The 24,515-nt window shown below is 50.3% G+C and overlaps 1 protein-coding gene across 2 annotated transcripts in view; it reads right to left on the bottom strand.

Moving 5' to 3' along the window:
• The window catches only part of SLC2A9 (solute carrier family 2 member 9), a 246,081-nt gene that overhangs the window by 210,041 nt on the left and 11,525 nt on the right, over positions 1 to 24,515 (bottom strand). The window contains exon 1 of one of the 2 annotated variants that reach the window (XM_077750504.1): positions 11,627 to 12,024. The exons of the other annotated variant lie outside the window; for it this stretch is intronic. The gene's annotated coding sequence lies outside the window, so the exon portion shown is untranslated. Of the gene's footprint in view, positions 1 to 11,626; positions 12,025 to 24,515 lie in introns of those variants that run through there. 2 annotated transcript variants of the gene reach the window in all.

Raw genomic sequence — 24,515 nt, forward strand, 5'->3', positions numbered from 1 at the left:
GCTTAGTCGGTTAAGCGTCCGACTTTCGCTTAGGTCATGATCTCGCGGTTCGTGGGTTCGAGCCCTGCGTCGGGCTCTGTGCTGACTGCCAGCTCAGAGCCTGGAGCCTGTTTCAGTCTGTGACTCCCTCTCTTTCTGACCCTCCCCTACTCACGCTGTCTCTCTCTCTCTCTCTCCTAGAAATAAATAAAACATTAAAAAAAATTAAAAAAAAAAGAACATTTAAGGGCGCATGATATAGCTCAGTCAGTTGGGCATCTGACTTCAGCTCAGGTCGTGATCTCACAGCTCCTGGGTTCGAGCCCCACATCAGGGTCTGTGCTGACAGCTCGGAGCCTGGAGCCTGCTTCAGATTGTGTCTCTCCCTCTCTTTCTGCCCCTCCCCTGCTCAAGCTCTGTCTCTCTCTCAAAAATAAATAAACATTAAAAATTTTTTAAGTGTATTTACTTATTTTGAGAGAGACAGAGATAGCACAAGTGGGAGAGGAGCAGAGAGAGAGGGAGAGAGAAACCCAAGCAGGCTCTGTGCTGTCAGCTTAGAGCCCAATGTGAGGCTCGAACACACAAAAGGTGAGATCATGACCTGAGCTGAAACTGAGAGTCAGATGCTTAACCGACTGAGCCACCAGCGCCCCTAAAATTTTTTTTAAAGGTTTAAAATTAAAAAATAAAACAACGTCATGGGAAAATGCTTATAATCTTACTCGACAAACAGGAAGATATATTAAAGAATATCCACTAGTTCACTTTGGAAATAGAGGTACTTATGAATAGATTCACACTATTATAGGATATGTGTACTTAAACTATGCTCATGTGTTTTGTAATATAAAATTAAAGTTTTAAAAATATTTACATGTTAAGTGATTTATTCAGCAAGTATTCGTGAAGCCCCTAATGCCAGAGACTGACTCTGGCCTGCCCTGGTGAAGCCTGCATTCTCAGAGAGTGTACAGATGGCCCCCAGGGCACACGGTATAGACGGCTCCCAGGGCACACGGTACAGACGGCCCCCAGGGCACACAGAAGGCCAGTGGGTGGCCGGCACAGGACGGGACCGCAGGAGGGCACAGGGCCGCAGCGGGGTGGGGGGGAGGGTGCACAGGACCGATCACATACTTCTGTGCAGAGAAAATAGACCCCCTGGGGGCGGCAACACAGAAAGCAATTTCCACACTGCCGAGGTCTTTTCACCCGTTTTTAACTGGTCGGTTTTCCTATATGTCTCCGGTTTTTGATACTGAAAAAAGCCACATCTATAACTAGAAAGGCAAGGTTTAAAAACTGCTTTAAACTTAAAACTATTTTGTTTTGATGAAGTGCTTAAGGCGTCAGGTAGCCAAGGAGACATAAGCAATACAATTCTGGAAGGCTACCCAGTTCTTATGGGGGGGGAGGCTCTGCGATCCAGAAGTCACCTGAGCCGCTCTGACGACGATGTTGATTGGCCAGCTGCGGTAGCCAACACTGGAGTGTGGCCCCCGGGGCCCTCCCCTGAGGGACTCCGCCTGTCTCATCCCAGCACACACTCAGGGATACTCCAGCCCCCAGACCTCCATTTCCAGGCCACTCTCATGTTCCTTGGGCTGTCCCTTATTCTAGAATGCCTTTCCTCCTTCCCATGCACAGAAGGGAGTGATTCTGATTTCCCAGAAGGAACAGACAGTCAAGTGGAGGAGGTGAGCCTTGAAGTTGAGACTCTGTGCCCCACCCTACAGAGCCCACCACACAACTGACGATGACCTCATTGTCTGTGACACATCCTGTCACAGGTGAGAAACTGCCCGCCTGCCCAGCACAAGGCCAAATGCAGACAGCCTGCATCCCAGGCTGTATGCAGCCGTGAGTTCCAATCCCAGCTCGATAGCTTACTAGCTGTGTGCCTTGGGGAAAGCTACTTAACCTCTCTGTGCCTGTTTCTTTATGTCAAGTGATGGATAATAACAGGACATATCTCACAGGGCATTTGTGAAGATCAGTGTATATGAAGCACATAGTAAATGCTAAATGACAACCTCATCATCAAGCTTAAACGGAATGATGAATAAATATAATACAAATATCCGTTCCGCATGAAGCTCCTAACATGTCAGCTCCCTATCTTTTCAGTCCGCGCTAATAATACAAAATGTGCTGCTGTTCGAATCTAACAGGCTGCCGGTGTCGGCCGGTGTGGCCATGCCCGTTCTTAGAAGCTCCGAGTACTGCAGCCATGGGTGAACAGCCACATCCCAAGCCCCCCAGAGTGTTCACCGGCCACAATCCACCAGTGACAGAGTTAACGTCTACCATGACTGAGCACTAGGACTCTGTTCCTGGTAATCTGATTGGCCTCCACCTAGGCTGTCCCTGGGGTCAAATGTTTAGAAAATCACCTCGCTGCTGATAACAGAAGCTTCACAGTCACCATGTATCCATCGCCAGGCCAGCCATGTTAGAAATAAAGTAAGCAAGGGGAGCCTGGGGGGCTCAGTCAGTTAAGCGATCAACTTTGGCTCAGGTCATGATCTCACAGATCATGGGTTCCAGCCCCGCATTGGGCTCTGTGCTGACGGCTAGCTCAGAGCCTGGAGCCTGCTTCAGATTCTGTGTCTCCCTCTCTCTCTCTGACCCTCCCCTGCTCATGCTGTGTCTCTCTCTTTCTCAGAAATAAAAAGAAAGAAAGAAAGCTAGCCTTAGGGAAGCATTTTTACCCACCCAACCTGTTGCAGAGGTTGGATCTGAGCCCAGAAAGCTTCTGACCAAATCATCACTTGTACATCTGGGTTGGCTGCAAAGACAGAGGCAAAGGAAAGGTGCTATTGACCTCCGTAGACCGCAGCGGATAGCACAGGTGGACTTGATCTCCTAAAGCTGGAGGTCACCTCCCTCAAAATGCCTGCAGGTGCTGTCATGTTCAGACTGCCGCACAAGCCCAGTGGTGCCTGGGTCACAGCTCTCAACAGGAAATGCTCCATACTTCCTATTCCCCCCATGTTTTAATGGAGTAATACTTGGCTAGGGCTTTATTCTCTATTTTCAGGGTTAATTCTCTGCTGACTTTGGCATGGAGCTACAGCTAACCCTAAAACAACATACTAAAAAGGAATGTGGAAAATAGAGTAGCTTTGAGACAGCAGAGATTTTTACCTGCAACCATGCTTTGATCAAGTACAGAAGAGCAGTCAGCAGTAGCTGATAAAATGTATATATTCTAGAGAATATCCCTCTAGAGAGGGAGAGAGAGATAAAGAAAGAGAGAGAGAGAGAGGAAGGCAGAAGATTACTGGGTTATCAGTCACTGGAATAATTGCTTTAGCCATGACCACTCATTATCAATTTCATTTTTATATTAACATTCATCAAACACCATGCTAAGTACTTTACGTGCATTTTCTCACTTAATCTTCACCTAAATTGATGTTCAGATCCCTCACTTTTCAATTTCCTTGTTCCAGCTGCTCTACGAGAGGCTTAGAAATTCTTGAAATCATCCCCAAAGCTGGTCCAAGTCCGTGAGCATAACTCACCTGGGTCCTGGAGCCTCCCTTGCCAGCTACAGTCTAAAGAGCAAACAGAAGACGCTTCATAGATAAATCAACTCGCGAGTATAATCAGATAGAAGTCTGGGAAACTGTGAGAGAAAGCAGCATTAATGATTAAACGGCATCCAGCTATTACTATAAACATTCCTTAATGTCTATCTGCACGAGAGATAAATGATTAACAGTGAACTATTGATGGCTGGCTCAGCTTATTAAAAACATGCCAGGTGGGGGCCAACAAGTCCTGGACCAGAGTCAAGGGCAGAGGTGTTCTGGCAAAGCCGCTGCTGACTATCGGGTTGACCTTCCTGCGTGTCCGATGGCTTCTTACTAATGTGAGGATGTGACCGGCGCAGAATCTGCCGAGGCCGTGGTGAGGGGTAAGTGACATGACATGCACCAGCTACAGAGCAGAATACAAATGGTGCATTGATGGGGCTCTGAGCCCCAATGGGCAAGATGAAAAGTTTATCCTTGCTAGGCTGTCGCTGTCAGAGTATAATCAGCCCCTGGAGAAATACAGGGGAGCCATCACTCTGAAATGCTGTACCCGTGGTCATTGCCATTGTTGGTGACTTATGAATGCCACAATGTCCCCCTGACCTGTCCTGGTGGCTTGAAAGAGATGCCCACGTGCGAATCCTACTCTATCTTCAGGACTCTGAGATGAACAGAGGGCTGGAGTGGCAGAGGGGTATGAGAGAAAGAGGTGAAGAATCCAAAAGCATGATGGCTGGGCAATGGGGGCAAGATCTGAGCTCAGCCACGGGCACCAAAGCCTCCTCCTGACCAGTTCACAGAGAGAGCAGAGGGCACGGGGAGTGAGGAACGGTTCTGGGGTGAAGCGTAGAAAGATGGCACCTGGGAGTCCCACCCACCACGGAAAAGGGACTCTGGGCCTGGTTCAAGCATATGCTTGGGCCTTGCACTTGGAAAAGCCCTCTTAAGTCCCTTGGCATCAATTCAGAGCACCCAGGCAACCTTCTCATGGCCAATCCCATTTCCCCAGTTTCCCAACCTTGATGTTGACAAAATGGTGGACTGGAGAACAGGAAGAAATTGCCTGATCCCTACGAAGTATCTACCCCAGGTGACTTTATCCACCAACCTGCAATGTCTGACCCAACCTGCATACCAGGAAGATGACATTTCTGTGGCCAAGGTGATTTCAGCTGGGCTCAAGGAAATGCGGACACACCTGGCCAATGCGATTGCTCCCCCAGGGTTTTCAAAGCCTCCACAATTATCCAGTTGGTGCCCAACCCTTCCATTCCCCAGTCAGTCACCTGACCTCTCTCTTGACATTTTTTAGCTGCAGCAAATCATTCTGGGTGCCAAGATTATTCAACCATCGGTTTAGCAGTGTCGAGGCAGATAGAATCACATGATGACTAAGAGCCCGAGATTTCATGTCAAACCTCCAATCCCAGCCTGCCTCTTCCCCAGTGTGTCACACAGGATAAGTCACCTGTTTGCTAAGTGGGAATAAGTGGTACTTGTCTCAAGGCTATGCTGTATTGACCAAACAAGATATTGCCCTTGGAATTGCCTGCCATGTAGCAAGCACCCAGTGAATACTCACTGTTGCTATTGTTTTGGGAAGTCTCTTTCCTGATCATCATTTGTATTCTTGTTTCTTGATTGATTCTTTTTCAAGAGTTTATGGGGCACCTACTATGGGGTCCACATAGTACTAGAACCCGGGAAGGCTGCAAAGAAGGGTAAACCTGTACTTCCATTGGGTAATTCACAATCGAGTCAGAAGGATGAGCCAATGGAAGAGACCTGCATTTAGTAAGCACCTACTGTGTGCCACGCACTGGTTATGCAAAGCGTCATTTAATCCTGAGAGCAGCCACTAAGCTTTTGTTATCTCTATGCTGTGGGCGAGCATCCTGGGGTTCCACAGGTCACCCTACTTGCCTAAAGCACCATGGCTTATGGATGAGAACTGATGCTTAAAGCAAGACCACCCGCTCCGTGCCCCTCTCTCCACCCTGTCCCGTTCCCTGCTGCTCTGTGGGGAAGCCCCTCACCAGAGATGACAAGCCCATCAGAGTGAGCCTTGGGAACTTACTGTCAGTCACATTTCTCTTTTTGCTTTCTGGCCGTGCGGCATCCAAAAAGACTTCCCGGTTTGGAATCTCTGATATCCTGGGACTTGTGGGCACATCCCTCTCACCTTGTCAAGGCTCTTCTCCGGGACATTATCCCCTTTCCCTTCGCCATCATCCATTTCTCCTTCTGCATCAGATAACTCTAGGCTACATACCAGGGTGTCTTCATATCACCAACTTAAAAAGGAACACTGAAGGAAGACGCGCTGGCGAGGATGTGGAGGAGCTGGGCCCCTCCTACGTTGCTAGTGGGAATGTAAACTGGTTTAGACACTGTGGAAGACAGTTTGACGGTTTCCCAAAGAGTAAACATAGGATTTCCTTCTGCCCCAGCAATACCACGCCTGGGTCTAGACCCAAGAGAATTGAAAACAGGTGTGCAAATAAAACGTGAACACAAATGCTTACAGCGGTGCTGTTTACAGTAGTGAAAATGTGGACACAGTCCAAATGCCCATTAGTTAATGAATGGATACACACTTAGGGGCTCCCCATACAATGGGTTATTATTATTCAGACATGGAAAGGAATGAAGCCCTGATACACGGTTACAGTGGGGAAGACCCTTGAAACCGTTATGCTGAGGTGCAAAAGCTGGACACAAACAGTTACATGTTTTCTGATTCCATTTCAATGGAATATCCAGAGGGATGTCCCAGGGGCTCAGTCAGTTGAGTGTTCGACTTCAGCTCAGGTCATGATCTCCCAGTTCATGAGTTCAAGCCCTGCGTCCGGCTCTGTGCTGACAGCTTGGAGCCTGGAGCCTGCTTCCGATTCTGCGCCTCTCTCTTTCTCTACCCCTCACCCGCTTGTGCTCTCTGTCTCTCTCTCTCAAAAATAAACAAACATTATAAACAAACAAACAAACAAATGGAATGTCCAGGAAAGACAAATCCACAGAGGCTAAAGCAGATTCATGGGTGCGAGGGAACTGCTATTTTACAGGTGAGGGGTTTGCTTTTGGGGAGATGAAAATGTTTTGGAGCCAGACACAGGTGCTGCTGACTGACATCGTGAATGCATTCAGTGCCACTGAGCTGTTCACTCAGAAATAGTTCATTCTCGGTTAAGTGACGTTCACCTCAGTGAAGAACAAAAAAAAACTTCCTTTGACCCCATGACATTCTGTTATCACCCCATTTCCTCGCTCTTTCTTACAGCTAACGTGTCCCAAAGAGAATTCAGTCTCCACTTTGCCCTTCCCATTCTCGCTGATGGAGAAGGGTTTTGACCCACCACCCCACTTGCTCCTATTGAGGACATTAATAGTCCAAAGTCACTGGTCAATTCCCTATAACCTCCCAGCACCTTTGGTGAAGGTGACCACGCCTCTTCCTTCTGGGTCCTAGAAACTTCCTTGTCCTGGGGCACCTGGGTGGCTCTGTCCGTTAAGCGTCCGACTTCAGCTCAAGCCATGATCTCACAGTCCGTGAGTTCGAGCCCCTCGTCAGGCTCTGTGCTGATGGCTCAGAGCCTGGGGCCTGCTTCCGATTCTGTGTCTCCCTCTCCCTCTCTGCCCCTCATTCATGTTCTCTCTCTCTCTCTCTCTCAAAAATAAGTAAACAATTAAAAAAAAAAGAAACTTCCTTGTCCTGTCTTGCAGCCAACATGCTGGCCAGGTGTTCCCTCACCTGTTTCTTCCTTAGTTGGCTCTTTGCGAGGTGACTGATGGCAAAGCGTCCCAGGACTTGGCCCGGTGGCCTCCCCTCTGCTCTGCAACCTCACCCAGACTCGTCCCATCGCAGCCTCCAAACCCTCGGTGCGATGCTGACTCCCCACACCTACCCCTTCCGCTCGGACCTCTCCCCTGAGGTCCAGGCTCGCGCGACCACCTTCCCGTCAGTGCTGACGCTTGGCTAAGCTTCTCAAACACACCCGGTCCCAAACTGAACTTCTGATACCCCTGTCCAAATCCCCTCTTTCCTCAGGCCTCCCCCCTTCCCGTTCAGCCCCCTTCCCAGTTCCTCGGCCAAAAAACAAGACTCCTTCCTCCCTCCAAACTCCCTCCTGGTGCCGGTTGGAGTCATGACATTTCTCACCACATCAGCTCTCAGTTACCTCCTGGGCAGATGGTGCATCCCTCCCCGGGGACGCGAGACAGCGCTTGCCACAGCCTCCGGACAGGTGCCCTCCTCACCCCCCATTCCACAGACACCCTCCATCCAGAGGCGGCCCAGGCGACTTCGTCCGCAAACACCCAGACCGAGGGACGCTCACTGCTCTGAGCCTCCAGTGTTTCTCCTGGATCAAGTCCTGACTTGCTGTTCCCTCGGCCCAGAGTCAGACTCCCGTCCCCATTCACCCATGTCACACAGGAAGAGCACCTCTCAGCCTGGGTTCCCGTTCCGGCCCTGCTGCTGACGGGCTGTGGGATTTACAAGGTCATGGAGGTCCTTGGTGACGAGGCCCATGTCTGCCTCTCCATCTTTTCACTCCGCTCTCTCCTTCGGCCTCCACAGGCCCCTCACCCTGGCTTCTCCTTTCCTCCCGAACCCCCAAATTCCACCATCTCGGGGCCTGTGGACCTGCTGCCCCTCCTGCCCAGGGATCCGTACCCAAGCTGTTATAGGGCTGCTTCACGGTTGTCCCCAAGGCCACCTCTCAAATGTCCCCTTAGAGATGCCCTCCTTCGCCTCCCTGGCTAAGCCAAACCTGATGAGGGAGCATAAGGCCAGCTGAGGGCAAAGCACAAACTAACACCCCCCCCCCCAAGGGGGTACGCGCATGACATTCCTCAGGCACCCCTGGACACCCAAGAACAGAGGAAAGGGAGAAACAAAGGGTTAAATGATGGAAATGAAATCACAGTCGTGCAGGACTTGAGTCTCCATCCGTTTACGAATATTTTAGTAAATTATAGGAAAAAGGCAACCGTATCAATAACCGAATCTCAAGAAACCTCTAGACTCCTTTCCTGGAGCCCTGACATCAGCCTCCCCTCCGTAGTGAGGTGGGGAGCAGAGGCGAGAAGGAAGGCAGGTACATTTCTTTATAACCTGCAGCCCCTTGGCAAAGACTTGAGGCAAAGACAGAGTCTATCGTGTCTCCAGGAACCCCCACCGTCCTAATGTTAATGCCTTCCTGGAGGGAAAGCAACCTTCGCTTGACCGCAGCAAGGCCTCCACTATCTCCTGAGTCCTCTCCGGCATGTGAAAGTCCTTCTGGAAGCTTCCCTTTTCCCTTTGCCTCCCCCAGCTCCATATATAACAAGCCATTCTTCGCACGCCCACAGACTCTGTCCCCATCGTCTAAGAAAATCACCTTTTTTGCACCAAAAACGTCTCAAGAATTCACCACCCCAAAACCCATCAAAACTCACCCTGACCCCAAGTCTGCCTGCCTGCCTGCCTCTCCCTCCCTTCCTCCTCCTCCTCCTTCTCCCTCTCCTGTTCCTCTCTCTCCTCCTTCGCTCTTTTTCTCTCTTCCATTACCTTTTATTTTCTTCCACATACTTACTACCTGAAGCTACTTTTTTTTGTCTATTTGTTTGGGGGCTCTCGTCTTTCCTCCCCTGCAGAATGCAACCCCATGGGGGGCAGGGACCTTGTCTCTTCTCATTGCTATTGTCCCAGTGAGCGGTACGGAGTTCAGCACATAGTAGGCATTTAATGCATATCTGGTGACTAACTGACCAGAGAAGCCACACTGCCCGCTAAGCTCTCTTTTGTCCTCAGAAAACTCCCACACGAGGGCTCAACCTGGACCGGCAGCCGGCATCCCACCAGCTCTGCTCCTGGGGGCCGACACAGAGCGACGCAAAACATTCTCTAGCCAGCGTCCGGTGGCCAGTGGCCAGCAGTGACGGGTCAGGGACCTCCTAACCAGGCTGCTCTCTCACTGCCTGCTTCCCACCCCTTCTGCGTATTTCCAGAACCTGGGTACTGGAAATACCAGTTGATATCACAACTTGATATCACAAGTCTCTCCGTTGATATCACAAGCTTCCACGGTCCACCTATTACACAGCTTCTCTGCCCAAGTCCGTCCAGGCAGGTGTGAGTTGTCTGTGACCAGCAATCACCCCCGTCTGCCTGGCTCCTCCTATTGCATTTGGGCCTCCCCACACTCAGCTCCCTTATCTGGAAGGTCAACCATGAAGCCTGGAGGACTGGATTGGGCTTGATGTGGACAATTGATCACAAAATGAACCCTTTTTGATGAGAAAAGTCTGTGAACTCTTGTGCAGTACCAGAGACGCCCTCAGAATTTGAGTCGGCGAAATAAGTCAGTCAGAGAGAGACAAAGATCATAGGATTTCACTCCTATGTGGAGTTTATGAACACAACAGATGAGCATAGGGGAGGGGAAGGAAAAGTAAACTAAGACAAAAACAGAGAGGGAAGCAAACCTTAAGAAACTCTTAACTACAGAGAACCAACTGAGGGTCTCGCTGGAGGGGAGGTGGGTGGGGGATGGGCATTAGGAGGACACTTGTTGGGATGAGCACTGGGGGTCATATGGAAGAGATGAATCACTAAATTCTACTCCCGAGACCAATACTACACTATATGTTAACTCGCTTGAATGTAAATAAGCAAAAAAGTGGGAGAGTTGAGCCTTCACTCAAGATGAGAGCTACTTTTAAGTAGGTTGACAGACGACTTCTACACTCATAAAAATGAAGGCAAGGAAGTGCTTCCGTCTGTCACTAAGAATACTTCCAGAAGAGAAATGGCAGGAGTGCTCTTAAGTTTTATGGAAGTCAGAAATTAGGGTGGAGACCTTAAAAAAATAAACAAACAAGAAACCTCGGAGTTTAAAGACCTGTCTATCACATGTTGGCTTGGTATCACTTTGGTTTTACCAGAGTCCTCATGAAACTGTTACTGTGACTTCACAAGCCCTTTAAGAACAAACATGGTCAGAGGTGCCTGGGTGGCTCTGTCGGTTAAATGTCTGATGTCAGCTCAGGTCATGATCTCATGGTTTGTGAGTTCGAGCCCCGCGTCAGGCTCTGTGCTGACAGCTCAGAGCCTGGAGCCTGCTTCGGATTCTGTGTCTCCCTCTCTTTGTACCCCTTCCCTGCACTCGCTCTCAATCTCTCTCTCTCTCAAAAATAAAAAAAAACATTAAAAATAATTAAAAATAGGGGCGTCTGGGTGGCTTAGTTGGTTAAGCGTCCGACTTTCGCTTAGGTCATGATCTCGCGGTTCGTGTTTTCGAGCCCCTCGTCGGGCTCTGTGCTGACTGCCAGCTCAGAGCCTGGAGCCTGTTTTAGTCTGTGACTCCCTCTCTCTCTGACCCTCCCCTGCTCACGCTGTCTCTCTCTCTCTCTCCTAGAAATAAATAAAACATTAAAAAAATAATAATAATTAAAAATAAATAAATAAACATAAAAAACAAGCCTGGTCAGACCTATGTATGGTTTAATTACCACTGTGAAAGAAGTTTGAGATATTGACCTGTTTTTAAAAAGTGAAATATTGGGGCACCTGGGTGGCTTAGTCGGTTAAGCGTCCGACTTTCGCTTAGGTCATGATCTCGTGGTTCGTGGGTTCGAGCCCCGCATCGGGCTCTGTGCTGACTGCCAGCTCAGAGCCTGGAGCCTGTTTCAGAGTCTGTGACTCCCTCTCTCTCTGACCCTCCCCTGCTCACGTTGTCTCTCTCTCTTCTAGAAATAAATAAAAACATTAAAAAAAATAAAATAAAAAATAAAAAGTGAAATATTGACCTGTTTAAAAAAAAAAAAAAGTGGAGTGGAATGTCCTAAGATCCAGACCCTCGTCCTGGCTCATGGGTCTGGTTGAATCTGGAACCCACGTGGTGACCTGGCTTGCCACCAGCCAGCGTTGTGACCTCAAGCAACTCACTTAACCTCTCTGAGCTCAGTTTCCTTACCTGGATCATAAACACAACACGTCCGTATGTGGAGATTAGTAACATGTGGACATAATACTCAGCACCTGTAAACTGTGCCTATTTTTAACACTTACAAGTTAATCGTTTATGAAATTCAGAGGGTCCAAGTAAATATTTATACTTAGCTGTTCATTCAGAGTTTCTCCCAGGGTGTTGTTCAGCCGGAGCAGAGCTGACCAGCAAGAACAAGGTAGCAGCCTTTGGCGGCCGGGAGCAGGTCTTGGTGAATTTGTGTTCCCAAGGAGACTCAGCATGTGGCTTTGATGTCAAAGGACAGGCTGTGGGACAGTTGCTGGTTGCCTGGATTTTCCTGAGACCTGGAAACACTCGTCCGAGCTGCTCACTGAGCAGCTGCCTGGTTCTCTCCCGCGTCTCTGGCCGCCTTCCACATTCTTCTCTGGGGCCTCTCCTCCTTCCCTACTCTCTGCACCGGCTGCCGGGAGGCTCTGCTCCCACCTGCCTGCTGACGACATCCAGGCTCTACCCCAGGCAGGGTGTGCCACCTTCCTGGCCAGCCCACAGGACATGGGCAGTTGGGTACTAAGAGGAGCCTCATTAAGGTGACCAGATGAAGCCGAGGAAGTGGCTGGGTAGGTCTCTGGCAAGGCAAGAGCTTGGAGACAGTCATGTGTCTGAAGCCAGGGCGGTCCCCTGCATGAATAATTATAATCTCAAGCTCATAGGTCCACAGCCTGCCGCCCTCCCTCCCACCCCGTCCAAACCAGCTCCTCCACGGTCTTCCTGCGCTGGTCAGTGGCATCACCCTTCTGGGGAGGACCAGCTGTCCCCACCCTTCTTCCCGGATCCAGAATCCAATCGCCTCCCATCAGTCCTAGCTCCTTAGCCCTAGTCGGAGCAGCCTTGCCAGCCCCAGGAGGAGCCGCTGCCTCCGCCTCCCCACCAGCCTCATCTCCCTGCCCCTTCCCCCACCCCCCACTTCCCCACAGAGCATCTCCGTGCTCTTTATAATGTAGGTGGGACCTCCTCCCTCCTGTGCTCAGAAAATGCCCCTCCCGATGGCTCCGGAGCCCCTGAGCTCAGGATTCTGGCCTCAGGCCTCAGCGAATGCTGTGGCCTCTGAGTCTGATGACTCAGACTCTGCCCCCGTCTCTCTTTCCCCGCCCCTCCACTCCGGCCAACTGGATCCCTTGTGGCTCTAATACACTCTTGTCTCAGGACATTTTGTCCCTGCTGTTCCTCATCCTCCCCAAGATCTGCAAAGGGCTGATGGCTCACTTCCCTCTGGTCTGCACTTCAATACAGCCCACTGGAGAGAACCCCCCGACCGCATCATATAAAGCGCAAGCTCGTAACTGATCACCCCCATAATCTCGCCTATCCTGCCCTGGTTTGCTTCTGAACCGCTCCAGACACCATCGGATGAATGTTTACCTGTTTGTCGATCTGGATCCTTCCGATGGAACGCGTAGCCCAGAGAGCTGGGAGGGGGTCTTGTGCCGACCACCCTCCTGGCCTCCATGGCTCCGGTTCCCCCCTTCCCGGTCTTGGCCTGGGGAGCCGGCCCTAATGGACAATATCGGCGGACTCCCTCGCAAGAAGCCATCAGCCCGAGAGAGGCGCGGGCAGGAAACCCACGGGTGGGAAGCATGTCCCCTGCTACGGCCTCCTCCTTCTCAGCACCACTTCCTTCCCTTGCCTTCAGGGTGAGCCTCATGGTCAAGGCTCCTCGTCGTCATGGGGAATCTGGCCATTCTCCATCTGTTCCTTCACCCCTACCCACACCTTTGTAAGTCCCTGGAACTGTCTGGGGTGGCTTCTGTTTCCTCCTGAAACCCTAGCCCAGCCTCCCAGCCACATTTCCTGCTGTGCCTGGCACCTAGAATACAGTCCAAAACATGGTGCTTGATAAACACGTTCAATGAATTCATTAACTAATTAATTAATTAGCAGAAGGATGAATGGGAGGAAATCAATATGCTACTTAAAGGAATGAATAGAGCAGGCTGCTTTGTTTCTGTGAAGGAAAGAACGAATTAGCTTCTAAGGAAGCATAAAGAGAAAAAAAATGAATGGAATCCATGAGTTCCTTTGAACTGTGTGCTTAGCAGAGTTCTGAATCTGTCTCCTGCACTGGCTCTTACTTTGAAGGTTAAGATTACAGGCCTTTCCTCCCAGCCAGAGGGATGAGGGTTCTGAAATCGCCTTGACCTTGGAGCCCCAGCTGCCGGCTCCACCCTCCCGGCCTGGCCGCACACAGTCTGAGGTCATGAACGGACCATTCAGGCTCATCCTCTGTCCAAAGCAGCAAGACTTCCCTGCCCAGAAGTCTGCAGGGCCCACGCCCCTGAACCACAGAGAGGGAGCGGAGCCTCGCGGCTTCTGCAGCAAGAGAGGACCTCGCTCACTCAGCAGGAGCATCGACGACTCCTGCATTCACCCTGCATCCAGCCGGCAGCAGCCGGCCCTTTCCTGGCTAGAGACAGAGCAGTGGGTCTGGAAGAGAGACCCATGCGCCCCGTAGCCTTCCAAGGAGGACCGTTGCTTTCCTGGGTCTGCCAAAGCTTGGGCCAGAGCGGGGGGCTGGGAGGAAAAAACACAGAACGGCACATCGACGCGCAGCTGGGCCAGGAAACACAGGGAGTGGACGGGCGCTTGGAGCAGATGCCGTTTTCTGTCCCTCCGTTTCCTGAGAAGCAGCTGCTGGGGACAGCTGAGCACACAGAGGCTCTCTCTCCGTGGGGTTGGGGCCAGGAGGCCAGTTTCTTGCACAAAGTCGGGGGAAGCCCAGTGCTCTGTCGGGGGAGGGGCAGGGGCGTACCCCAGCTGGCATCACGGTTGTGCCCAGGCTGGCCAGGCCTGGCCACTTAGTTCAACCTTTACAGCCTTGCGTGACCTTTTGGGCTATCAACGTCCCAGAGGCTGCCTCAGGGGCTCATTCCACCCTGAGCAGCAGCCACAGGCAAGGCCATAAATGGACACTCATTTGCTTCATTTGGCTGCACAAACTACTCATGCATTTGTTCATTCATTCACTTGCTCATTCATTTCTTCCACAAAGGCTTCCCGAATATGTACTAAGAGCTAAGAGCCAGGCCCTGTGTTAGTCACTGTAGGCACAGAAATGAATCAGATAAAGCCCCTCCTCTAAGGGGTTCACACTCGGAGGAGGGAGACAGACACACAGCAGTGTGGAATGGCAAGCACTGACAGAGCGTGTGCCTCGGTCCCAGCACTCTTATGGCACGTGCCGTGGCTGGAGCGATGAAAACGGACAGGCAAGAATTTCCTGTCCACGTCCACTTACATTCTAACGGAGTCAGATCGTAGACCACGCTTGTAAGTACAGGATAGTTTATTAGATTTGGATGGGTGCCGCGGAAAAACAAAGTAGGGGGTACGGAGGGCTGTGGGGGTGTGTGGGGGGCATTGCAAATTTTAAAAAGATGGTTCTGGAAGGCCTCACTGGAAGGTACCATGTGAGCAATGACGGGAAGGCAGGGTGGGGTTGAGCCGTGTGGACGAGTTACAATAGTTACAACGTGTGTTACGACAGCCACACACACACCAGGGACTCACTCCCCGGCAGCTCCCTGCATGTGAGGGAAGGAGTTTCCAGCAGAAGGACACCCCAGGGAGAAGGGCCAACAGGACAAGGAGCCACCGTAGTGCAGTGAGTGGGGGAGGAGAATGACGGATCGTTCCAGAGAGGCAGGTGGGGCAAAAGATGGGAGCGTCTAGTTGTCCCATGGGATCCTATTGGCACAGGGTCTACTGTGAGTGGCAGGATGGTGGCATGACCGAGAGACTTGGGTGCTGACACAGGACCCCCTAAGTTCAAACTGCATCTCCACACTCATTCTGTGGCCTTGAGCAAGTCACTCAACCTCTCAGAACCTCAGTTTTTTCCCTATTTTTACAATGGGAAGAATCATAGAACCCACTCCCGGGATCAAGTGACTTGGAACTGTGTCTGTCTTACGTATTCCTCTGAAAGAGCATGGAGGGTGGACTGGAGTCAGGGACTGGGCCAGATTGGAGGCTGGGAGGCGCATCTGAGAGCTTGAGAATGAGAGCTTGCAAAGTCCTTGACCGTGCCTCCCAGAGTAGGACATTTGCAAGACAGATGATTTACCCTTCAATCGGAGCCTGGTCCCTACTGGCCGTCTTCCTGGCAATGTGCGGCAGACACAAACATGGCTCTGCCTTCTTGGGTTTGCAGTCTGGGTGAAGGGACACAGATTTCAACACGCATCATCCATGGTAGGCTTACCATAGAGTCTATGGGGTCAAGGGGTAAAGCTCGCCCCTTGAGAAACCTAGAACACCAGAGAGGGCAGCAACAGCGAGATGCCAGTCGTTGCTACCACCTGGAGACTTTCTCAAAAACATAGATTTTTGAAACATAGACCCGCTGATTCCAAAAATCCAGAGGGAAGATCTAACCAATAAGTAATAATTTTAGGGGCGACTGGGTGGCTCAGACGGTTAAGCATCCGGCTTCAGCTCAGGTCATGATGTCACAGTTTGTGGGTTCGAGCCCCACATCTGAGCTGTCAGCACAGAGCCTGGAGCCTGCTTCAGATTCTGTGTCTCCTCTCTGCTCCTCCCCCCACCTCGGTCTCTCTCTCTTTCAAAAATAAATGAACAATAAAAATATATGCTGTAATTTTAATACGTGTCCCAAGTAATTCTAATTATCGGCAAAACTGCCAAATACTGATCACAACACAAGTCCTTCATTTTACAGATAGGAAATGCGAGGTCCAGAGACTTGCGCAAGGGTGCACGGCCAGTGTGTGCTGTTGAGTCAGGGCTGGGCGTCAGAGCCCTCGGTTCCCTGAGCACATTCATTTCCTCAGGCTGTATAACAAAGTGCCACCAATGGGAGAATTGAAAGCAATAGAAACCTACTTCCTCAAGTTCCAGAGGCTAGAAGTCTGAGATCAAGGTGTTGGCATGGCCATGCTGTTTTGAAGGATCTGGGAGAGAAGCTGTTCTGTGCCTTTCTCTTAGCATCTGGTGTCCTTGACCACTTGTGGCATTCCTTGGCTTGCAGCCATGACTCCAGCCTCCATCTGTCTGTCTGCGTCTTCCCTTGGGCCTCCCCCCGTGTGTCCTCTCCTTGTAATGGCATCCGTCATTTGGGATCAGGCCCCCACCCTACTCCAGCATGACTTCATCTTAACCTATTAGATCTGGGTTGACCTTATTTCCAAACAGGTTCACATTCTGAGATACGGGGGTGGTTAGGACATCAGCACATCTTTTTGGGAGATGTAGTTCTGCCCATACCAGCCAAGCCTTGGCGGTTCCCTCCATGGACGTATTTGTTGTTATGACCCACCTGATTCTGGGAAGATCTGAGGGCACTGACATTAAAATAAAACAGACAAAACAGGACTAAGATACTATGAAGTAATGAATGAGTGATGAGTAAGACCCGTCAAGTGGAGAGGGAGACAGAGTTGTAGCAGACGCTTCCGGTAGAGACCGTTTGCAGGCATGGAGGACTCAAGGTCACTCTGCGTGTCTGGACTCCTGACTCGTGGGGACTTTTCTCGCTTTCCCTGTATCTTTACAGGAACGTGGCTGGGCTGCCCAGAAAGGACCCGGTCAAGCAAAGCTCGCATAGCGATGTAGGAGTATGTCTTTGGGACCTTCTGAACATGGAGACACTTCTCCCCTGTTGCACACGTTGTTATGGGGAGCCTATGATATAATGCAAATTAAGCAATAACAGGAAAAAATCACGTTTTTATAGAGCTTTGCAGTTTACAGAATGCCTTCACGTTCATTGTCAGAGATAGCCCTGCCCAGAACTTTGTGGGCTGGATCACCTGCACGGTGGACTAGTGATGAGAAGACCAAAGGGCAGGGAGGTAACTGGAGGCCACGCACTGAGGTGTAAATGAGTCACAACTAGGCTGGGCTTCCTGGTTCTCGGGTGAGGCCTCTCCGCACTACTTCTCCCATGACAACAAGGAGTTCACACTCCCCATGGCTCTTCCCGTCTGCAGTTCTCAAAGGCATCATACTCAGTCCATCTCCCAATCCAGCCACCCAGCCATCTAGCCATGCATCCACCCATCCATCCATCTGTAAGTATATAAGTGGCTATTTTCAATAAAATTATCATTTATTCTGGTTGTTAGTTCATTTGCATCATCTTATCTGTTTTCAACAAGAGCCTGTGAATAAGGCTTGGCGAGTGTCCCCCCTGCCAGGCTGGAAGGCTGGAATAAAGTCAAGAGCTGCCACCATCACTGCCCAGTGGGGTTCTGCTGGACCAGACTCTGAGCAGGGAGAAACAGAGACCCCCCCACCTCTATTATAGGCATCAACCTCCTTCCCACCTGGTCTCCTTCCAGCTAAGAGAGGCCACCACTTCCTGGAGGGCTCTCAAGTCAGAGTATCTTGAACTGAGTTGAACTGAAGGACTCATTTTTTTAACATCTTTTTTTTAATTTACTTATTTATTTTGAGAGAGAGCAAGCATGGGCAAATGTGCAAGAGAGAAAGAGGGAGAGAGAGAGAGTGCACATGGGGCAGAGAAAGAAGGAGAGAGAGAGAATGCCAAAGAGGCTCTGCACTGTCAGATGTGGGGCTCAAACTCACAAACTGTGAGATCATGACCTGAGCCGAAACCAAGAGTTGGACACTCAACTGACTGAGCCACCCAGGCGCCCCTGAAAGGTATGTCTAAAAGGCATTAGAGAGAGCTCCTAAAATGAGTTAGCTGGGCTCTGCAGCTTCCCTAGAGCTCGGTACAGAAGCAAAGATGGAAGTCAGGATGGGCCATGTTTGTCCTCTGAGAGGCAGCCCCTTGTTATTATCTGGAACGTATCCTGTTCCAGAGCCGAGATACACTCTCGCATCCCACCCCCTGGATCATCCTGTGAAAACCCATTTTCAACATGCATACACTGAGACTCAGAGGCTAAGTGGCTTGCCTGCGACAGGGTCTTTGTTCAGCAGGCAGGGGTTTCCTTGCTCTGGAATCTCTCCACGGTCTTTCAGCTCCTGCTGCAACCAGGCCCCAGGAACAGTGGGGATGAGTAGGTATGGAATTCTCCAGATGTTGCACCTGTGCCTTCTGGGCACCAAATATTGGAGGTTCTAGACGAGGAGTTACTCACCATCCTGCTACCTGTCTGAACACGAAGCTTGCCTGCAAGTTTCCACCCAGGAAACACTCCTGCCGTACGGACCCTCGCAGTATCTTCCTGGACGGGGCATTCATCCTGCCTCTCTATCTCCTTCAAGTCTTAGGGACCTGGGTTGGACATACTCAGAGAAGCCTCACTACCCCTCTTTCCCCAAAGAACCCCCAGCGCACCCAGAGTCACAGCCTCTGCGCCCCTGGCTGCCCTGTAGTGAACGTTGGCTCAACACCTCCCAGGTGGCAGTGCGATCAACTGACATTGGCTGGTCAGCGTCCCCATCTCTCTACTATTGGGCAGGCCACGCACTGCCTCCCTTCCTCCTGAGCAGGGCCTTGACCTTCACAAAATGAGTAGCTCCTAAACGCCCTCCGGAGAACCAGGGCCAGGCACGCTGATGAGAACATGGATTTCCAGGTCCAAGCCTTGCGATTCTGATTTAACGGATCCGGCAGGGTAACAAGCACCGCTGCCCCCCCTCTTCCATCCACAGGTGATCCTAATACATGGCCTTCAAACCAACCATCAGCTGATTCGTGTGTCCCAAACTTCAGCCTTAGTTTGACGCCTTGATGATATGTTACTTTGCCTTATTTCTAGTTTTTACCCAGCCTTGCCCTAAGCCAGTTGTTCTCATTCTGGCCATTCACACTAATGGCATTTGCAGAATGTTGTATAAAATCTCAAAGCCACGCCCCTCTGTGGGCTGGAGCATTTTAAAGGCTCCTTGAGCAATTGTAAGGTATGGTTATGGCTGAGGACCACTGCCTTAAGCAATGATAGGCATGTAGTCTAATAGACATGAAAATATAGGCATAAACATGTAAATAAAGCATGCTTATGTGCAAACAGCTAAAAAGCATCCCGAGTTCCATGCTTTGAGAAACCCTGGACTAGATGTAAAGGCCCTTCTGGTCTTTTGCGTCCATAACCAAAAAACGACAGAATTCTTCCCCTTGAGCATCTCAGATGTACTAGACTCCCCTGGGGCACATCGTGTGAGTGACCTTGTGATCTCCACAGCAACCTGCTGTGGGACGTCATCATCATCCCTACTTCACAGATTTGGAAACTGAGGCTTACAGGATGCCAAATCCTGATTCTTCCACCGCTGGGGAGTTAGTTCAAAGGCCGGATCCGAAGCATCACACCTTCTCTGCCATGTCGGAGGCAGAGAAGTGAGCCACCTGCCTTCTAGCGACGTTGGACTGAGGGCTGACGGACTCTGGATATGCACTGGTATGTGACAGCGGTTGAGGAAGAAGCTTTCCAAAGGCTGGGCTTCAGGGTCAAGTGCATGTGCATGAGCGCCCCCGTCCCGTCCAGTTTCACCACGCTCACCCCTGCCATTAGCTCCTTCTGGTTTCTTGTAAGATTAGAAAAGCAGGAATAAAATTTCATCTCTATTTGAGAGGCCAAGTCTTAATTAGCATTAGAAAGATCAGATTTGTCATTATTCAATCCTTTGTGTGGCTAATAGGCTAGCGCATGACATTTTCTTTCCTGACGGAAAATGCAAGGAATTTTTGCAAGGAAGCAGTTCGGAAGCAGGCTGCATTGCTTGTTGAGCCTAACTTAATTAGCTTCCGATTTCCCGACTGGCTAAAGATCAAGGAGATGCTGTTGTGTATTTTCCAAAGCAAATGAGGAGGCCTCTCTGCTCCTGGGTTGCCCAAGCCACGCTGTGTTTGGAGGTCGACTCTCAGAGGGATTCCAAAGCCTCTCCTGATGGGCACTGTAGAACGCTAACAGAAACTTCCCCAATGTATCTCATGTCTAAAGAACACAGTGAATCCTTCTGGTTTTGAAAGCCTAGAATATCAGCCCTAGCAATTAAGGGATCAGGGGAGTAATGTTACAGAACTTCATTTTATAAATAAAGGAACAGATGACTCAGAGTGACGTGGCTGGTTTCAGAACTGGGGGAGGAAGATGTCACATACCCTGAGGCTGACTTCATTTCAATTCCGGGCACCGTGGATGCTGAGATGAATGAGGTTTCGTCCCTATCCCCCAGGATGCGCCGCGGATGGGGGTGGGGATGGTCACAGACATAGAATATTCCAGCATACTTCCACAGAAGTAGAAGAAGGTCCTGGAGAGGAGGCATGCAGCTGTGCTGTTGGAGGTTCACCCATTCACGCATTCATTTATTCATGAACTCATTCATTCAACGGTACATACTGAGCCTCTGCTCTGTGTCGGGCCCACACTGTGCACCCAGAACTGAACAAGGCGGAACAGGGCCCTGCCTTCCTGGCCCTTCCACATCGAAAGTGGTATAAGGTGGTATGAGAGGCCACATCAGGAGATCCTGACCTAAGCTGAGGAGTGTTAGTCTGATATGTGTGGATGGGATGGGGGTGGTGTGCCAGTCCAGGTGGAAGGGGCGGGGGGGCAGCTTATGTGAGAGGGTTTGAGGGACCCTGGGGCTGGGCCAGTCCTGCCTTGTAGACAAGGCTAGGTGAGTGGGGTTGAACCCTAAAAGAAGTAGGAAGGGCTGAAGGCCTTTAAACTCGGGCAGGGGTTGTGGGGGACGATGAGGTGGGCTGGGGTGTTAGCACTGAGGGGAGCACAGGGGGAAGATGGTGATGAAGTGGACGCAGGAAGACCCAGGCTGGTCCACATGAAGGATGATGGAAGTTTAGACCAGGGCGAGGCCAGGAATAGTTACCCACTCGCACGGTGGTCCCAAGGGGGACCTGGCACACAGGGAAGGCCTGGCCTAGCTGCCCTCACCGTTCGGCCTGTGCCCTCAGCCTGTGCTGGGACAACCCCATTGTCCTTCTTCAAATGCTCCAGGAAGGGTCTTATGGGAAAGGAGGACAGTGCAGTGGGTTCATGGGCTCGAGCCCCGTGTCGTGCTCTGTGCTGACAGCTCAGAGCCTAGAGCCTGCTTTGGATTCTGTGTCTCACTCTTTCTGCCCCTCCCCTGCTTGCTCACACTCCGTCTCTTTCTCTCTCTCTCAAAAATAAACATTAAAAATTTTTTAATAAAAAATTATTAAAAAAACAAAAATGGAGAAGCTAAGCTTAAAATCTTTGGTATTCACAAAAAGCCCAAACTCTTCAGCAGACTATGCGAGCCTCTACCACCTGGCCTCTCCACCCCTCTCTAGCCTTTGTTGGCCAAGAAGCAGGAAATGCAGGGTTTCTGACCCATAACTCTCTACTCCCACTGCCATGGCAGACGTCATTAATGAATCCAACTGCTTTTCTCGCTGAGCCCAGATACAGGCTTCAGTGGCGCCCAGGCATTGGGGTTGCTGAGCAAGATGCCACCTGCTTGCCCTCACCACTGACTCGATTCTGTGATGTGAGTGTGTGACACAACCCGGACCATGTGCACCTGCCCACTTCCTCTGCCTTCTCTGCCTGGTCACCGCTGCCTGATGCAAATGTCACCTCCCTCCTAAATTGGTCCAGTGTTAATTGGAATTAACGACTCCCACATCCGGCCCTAGGACTCTGCACCTGGCCGGCACTGAGTCCTTACTGAGCCCAGTGACCCAGGGAGGGATTTATAATGGAAGGCTCATCCTTTATTGATTGGCATTTTTAAGCACAAGGAAGGCAGTGATGAGAGCCGAAAAGGGGAAATGATGAAAATGGGATAGATTTTATTCAGGACAAGCTTCTGGACCAGATATTCCCACGGCCTGGCTCTGCAGAGGCCGGGTACCTGCGGAAGTTTAGCATTCCTAAAATATGTATGTCAAGAAGCCCGGAATGGTGAAATCCTTCCTCCATCTCTAAGGGACCAAGTCTTCTTTGTTGGTTATCAGTGGAAAGGATTGGATTATGAGCTCTTAATGAACTCTTAATTAACAGCTAATGTTCATCAAGAGGGTCATCCCAGTAGCCCCTCTGGGGTGGCCAGAACGAGCCTTGCCAAGGACCCGTGCATCCCTTCCAACCGGTGGTGAGAGGCGTTTACTATTATTTTTTTTTTATGTTTAGTTTTTTATTTTGAGAGAGTGGGGTGGGAGGGGCAGAGAGAGAGAGAAGGAAAGAGAGAGAGAGAGAGAGAATCCTGAACAGACTCCGCATAGCACCAAGCCCCACATGGGACTCGAACTCACAAAACCAAGAGATCATGACCTGAGCCAAAATCAAGAGTTGGATGCTTAACTGACCAAGCCACCCATGCACCCTTAGCATCATTTTGAATGGCTGTTTTATATTCTTTGTGTTAGGTGACCACAGGTCATTTAGCCAGCCAGTCAGGTAGATTCCTTTTCCTTTTTCAATATTATAAAACAGTTCATATAAATGAGATTATATAACTCATGACTTTCGACATCTGGCTTGATTTATTTCATGTGATGTTGACACTCATCCTGTTGTATCAGCTTCTTGATAACCTTCTTTCCATGGCTTCTAAGATACTGTGTTCTTGTGTTTCTTCTACGTCTCTAGTTGCCCCTTCTTTCATAGCTGGGGCTAGGGTGGGATTGGTAAGGCATTCGCCTTGATACCAAAATCTCTGGACATATCAAAAACCTCAATCATCAAGATAAATATCTAATGCAACATTTTTGCACGTATAGAAGGAACTTAACTGAGGAACAAGTGGGAGAAGAAGGGGGGAAATGGTGGGGGAAAGGGAGAGAGGCAAACCATGAGAGACTCTTGAATGCTGACAAAAACTGAGAACTGATGGATGTAAGGGGGAGGGGGACTGGGCATGGAGGAGGGCACTCGTGGGGATGAGCACTGGGTGTTATGTGGAAACTAATTTGACAATAAACTATTTGTAAAAAAAAAAAAGCAACATTTTTAAAAAGTCAAAATGAATGCCAAAAAATTCCATGTTGAACAAAGTGTTAACATTTTAAATAAAGGCAGAATCTGGTGGGGTCAAGAGTGGGCAGAGACAAGGGAGGTGAGCCTTAGAGGTGGAAGGTTGGATTCAGGATGGTGAGAGCTATGGCAGCCCCAGGACAGGAGTCCAATATGCATTCACCTTGCTCCATGTCTGACTGTCACAGCCCATGGTCTCCAGCTTCTTCCAGGTCTGGCAGTCTTCTCCATCCTACAGTGTCCTCATCTGAGTCAGACCTCAGATTTTAACTCAACGTCCCATACCAATGTCCTAAACAATACTTCTTCCCGTTCCTCTTCACCATTTTCCGGCAGAACCCCAAGCCTGGATGGCTAACTCCACTTTCCTTTCTGACCTGTGGATGGGCTAGCTGGCATGTGGATTCAGTCCCTAACACAGGGTGCCCTGTTCAAACAGGGGTGTGCTCCCAGCATCTCACTCTCCATAAAGTGTTTGTCAAGCCTCCTTTACTTTCCTTGACCCTGGAACCTCCCCATCTACCTCTTGCTCTCAGCAGGTATCTGTGGTGGCCCCCAGACTCAGCCAATGACTATCTGATACAAGGTACAAAGAACAGGTCCCCTTGAATTCAGGTGGGATGGCAGGTGGACATGGTACGGATTCCCCCATTTTTTTCCCAAAGACTTTGTGGCTATATACTCAAGTAACTATACACTGGGGCAAATTAGCCACCAGGCATTGGTTACAGGGTCTGGGTTGGTGCTGCTCTCCAGGGTGATGACAGCCCTCCATTGGAATAAGCTATACAGGAATCAAGTAGTCAATATAATTCTGGCCCATGTACGTCACACAGTGGGTACACTGAGTCAACAAACCCACCCTGCAGTCATTTCCTTGGGTCCTGAATGTGTTCAGGAAAGACACACTGAGGCCCTGGAAGAACTCTCACTTTGGTTCTTCGGCCTGCCAAGCAAGAGCTATTGGCGCCTGGGTGGCTTAGTCGGTTAAGCGTCCGACTTTCCGACTTTCGCTTAGGTCATGATCTCGTGGTTCGTGGGTTCGAGCCCCGCGTCGGGCTCTGTGCTGACTGCCAGCTCAGAGCCTGGAG

This window comes from Crocuta crocuta, unplaced genomic scaffold, assembly GCF_008692635.1.
Source record: "Crocuta crocuta isolate KB4526 unplaced genomic scaffold, BGI_CrCroc_1.0 scaffold179, whole genome shotgun sequence".
Taxonomy (NCBI): domain Eukaryota; kingdom Metazoa; phylum Chordata; class Mammalia; order Carnivora; family Hyaenidae; genus Crocuta; species Crocuta crocuta.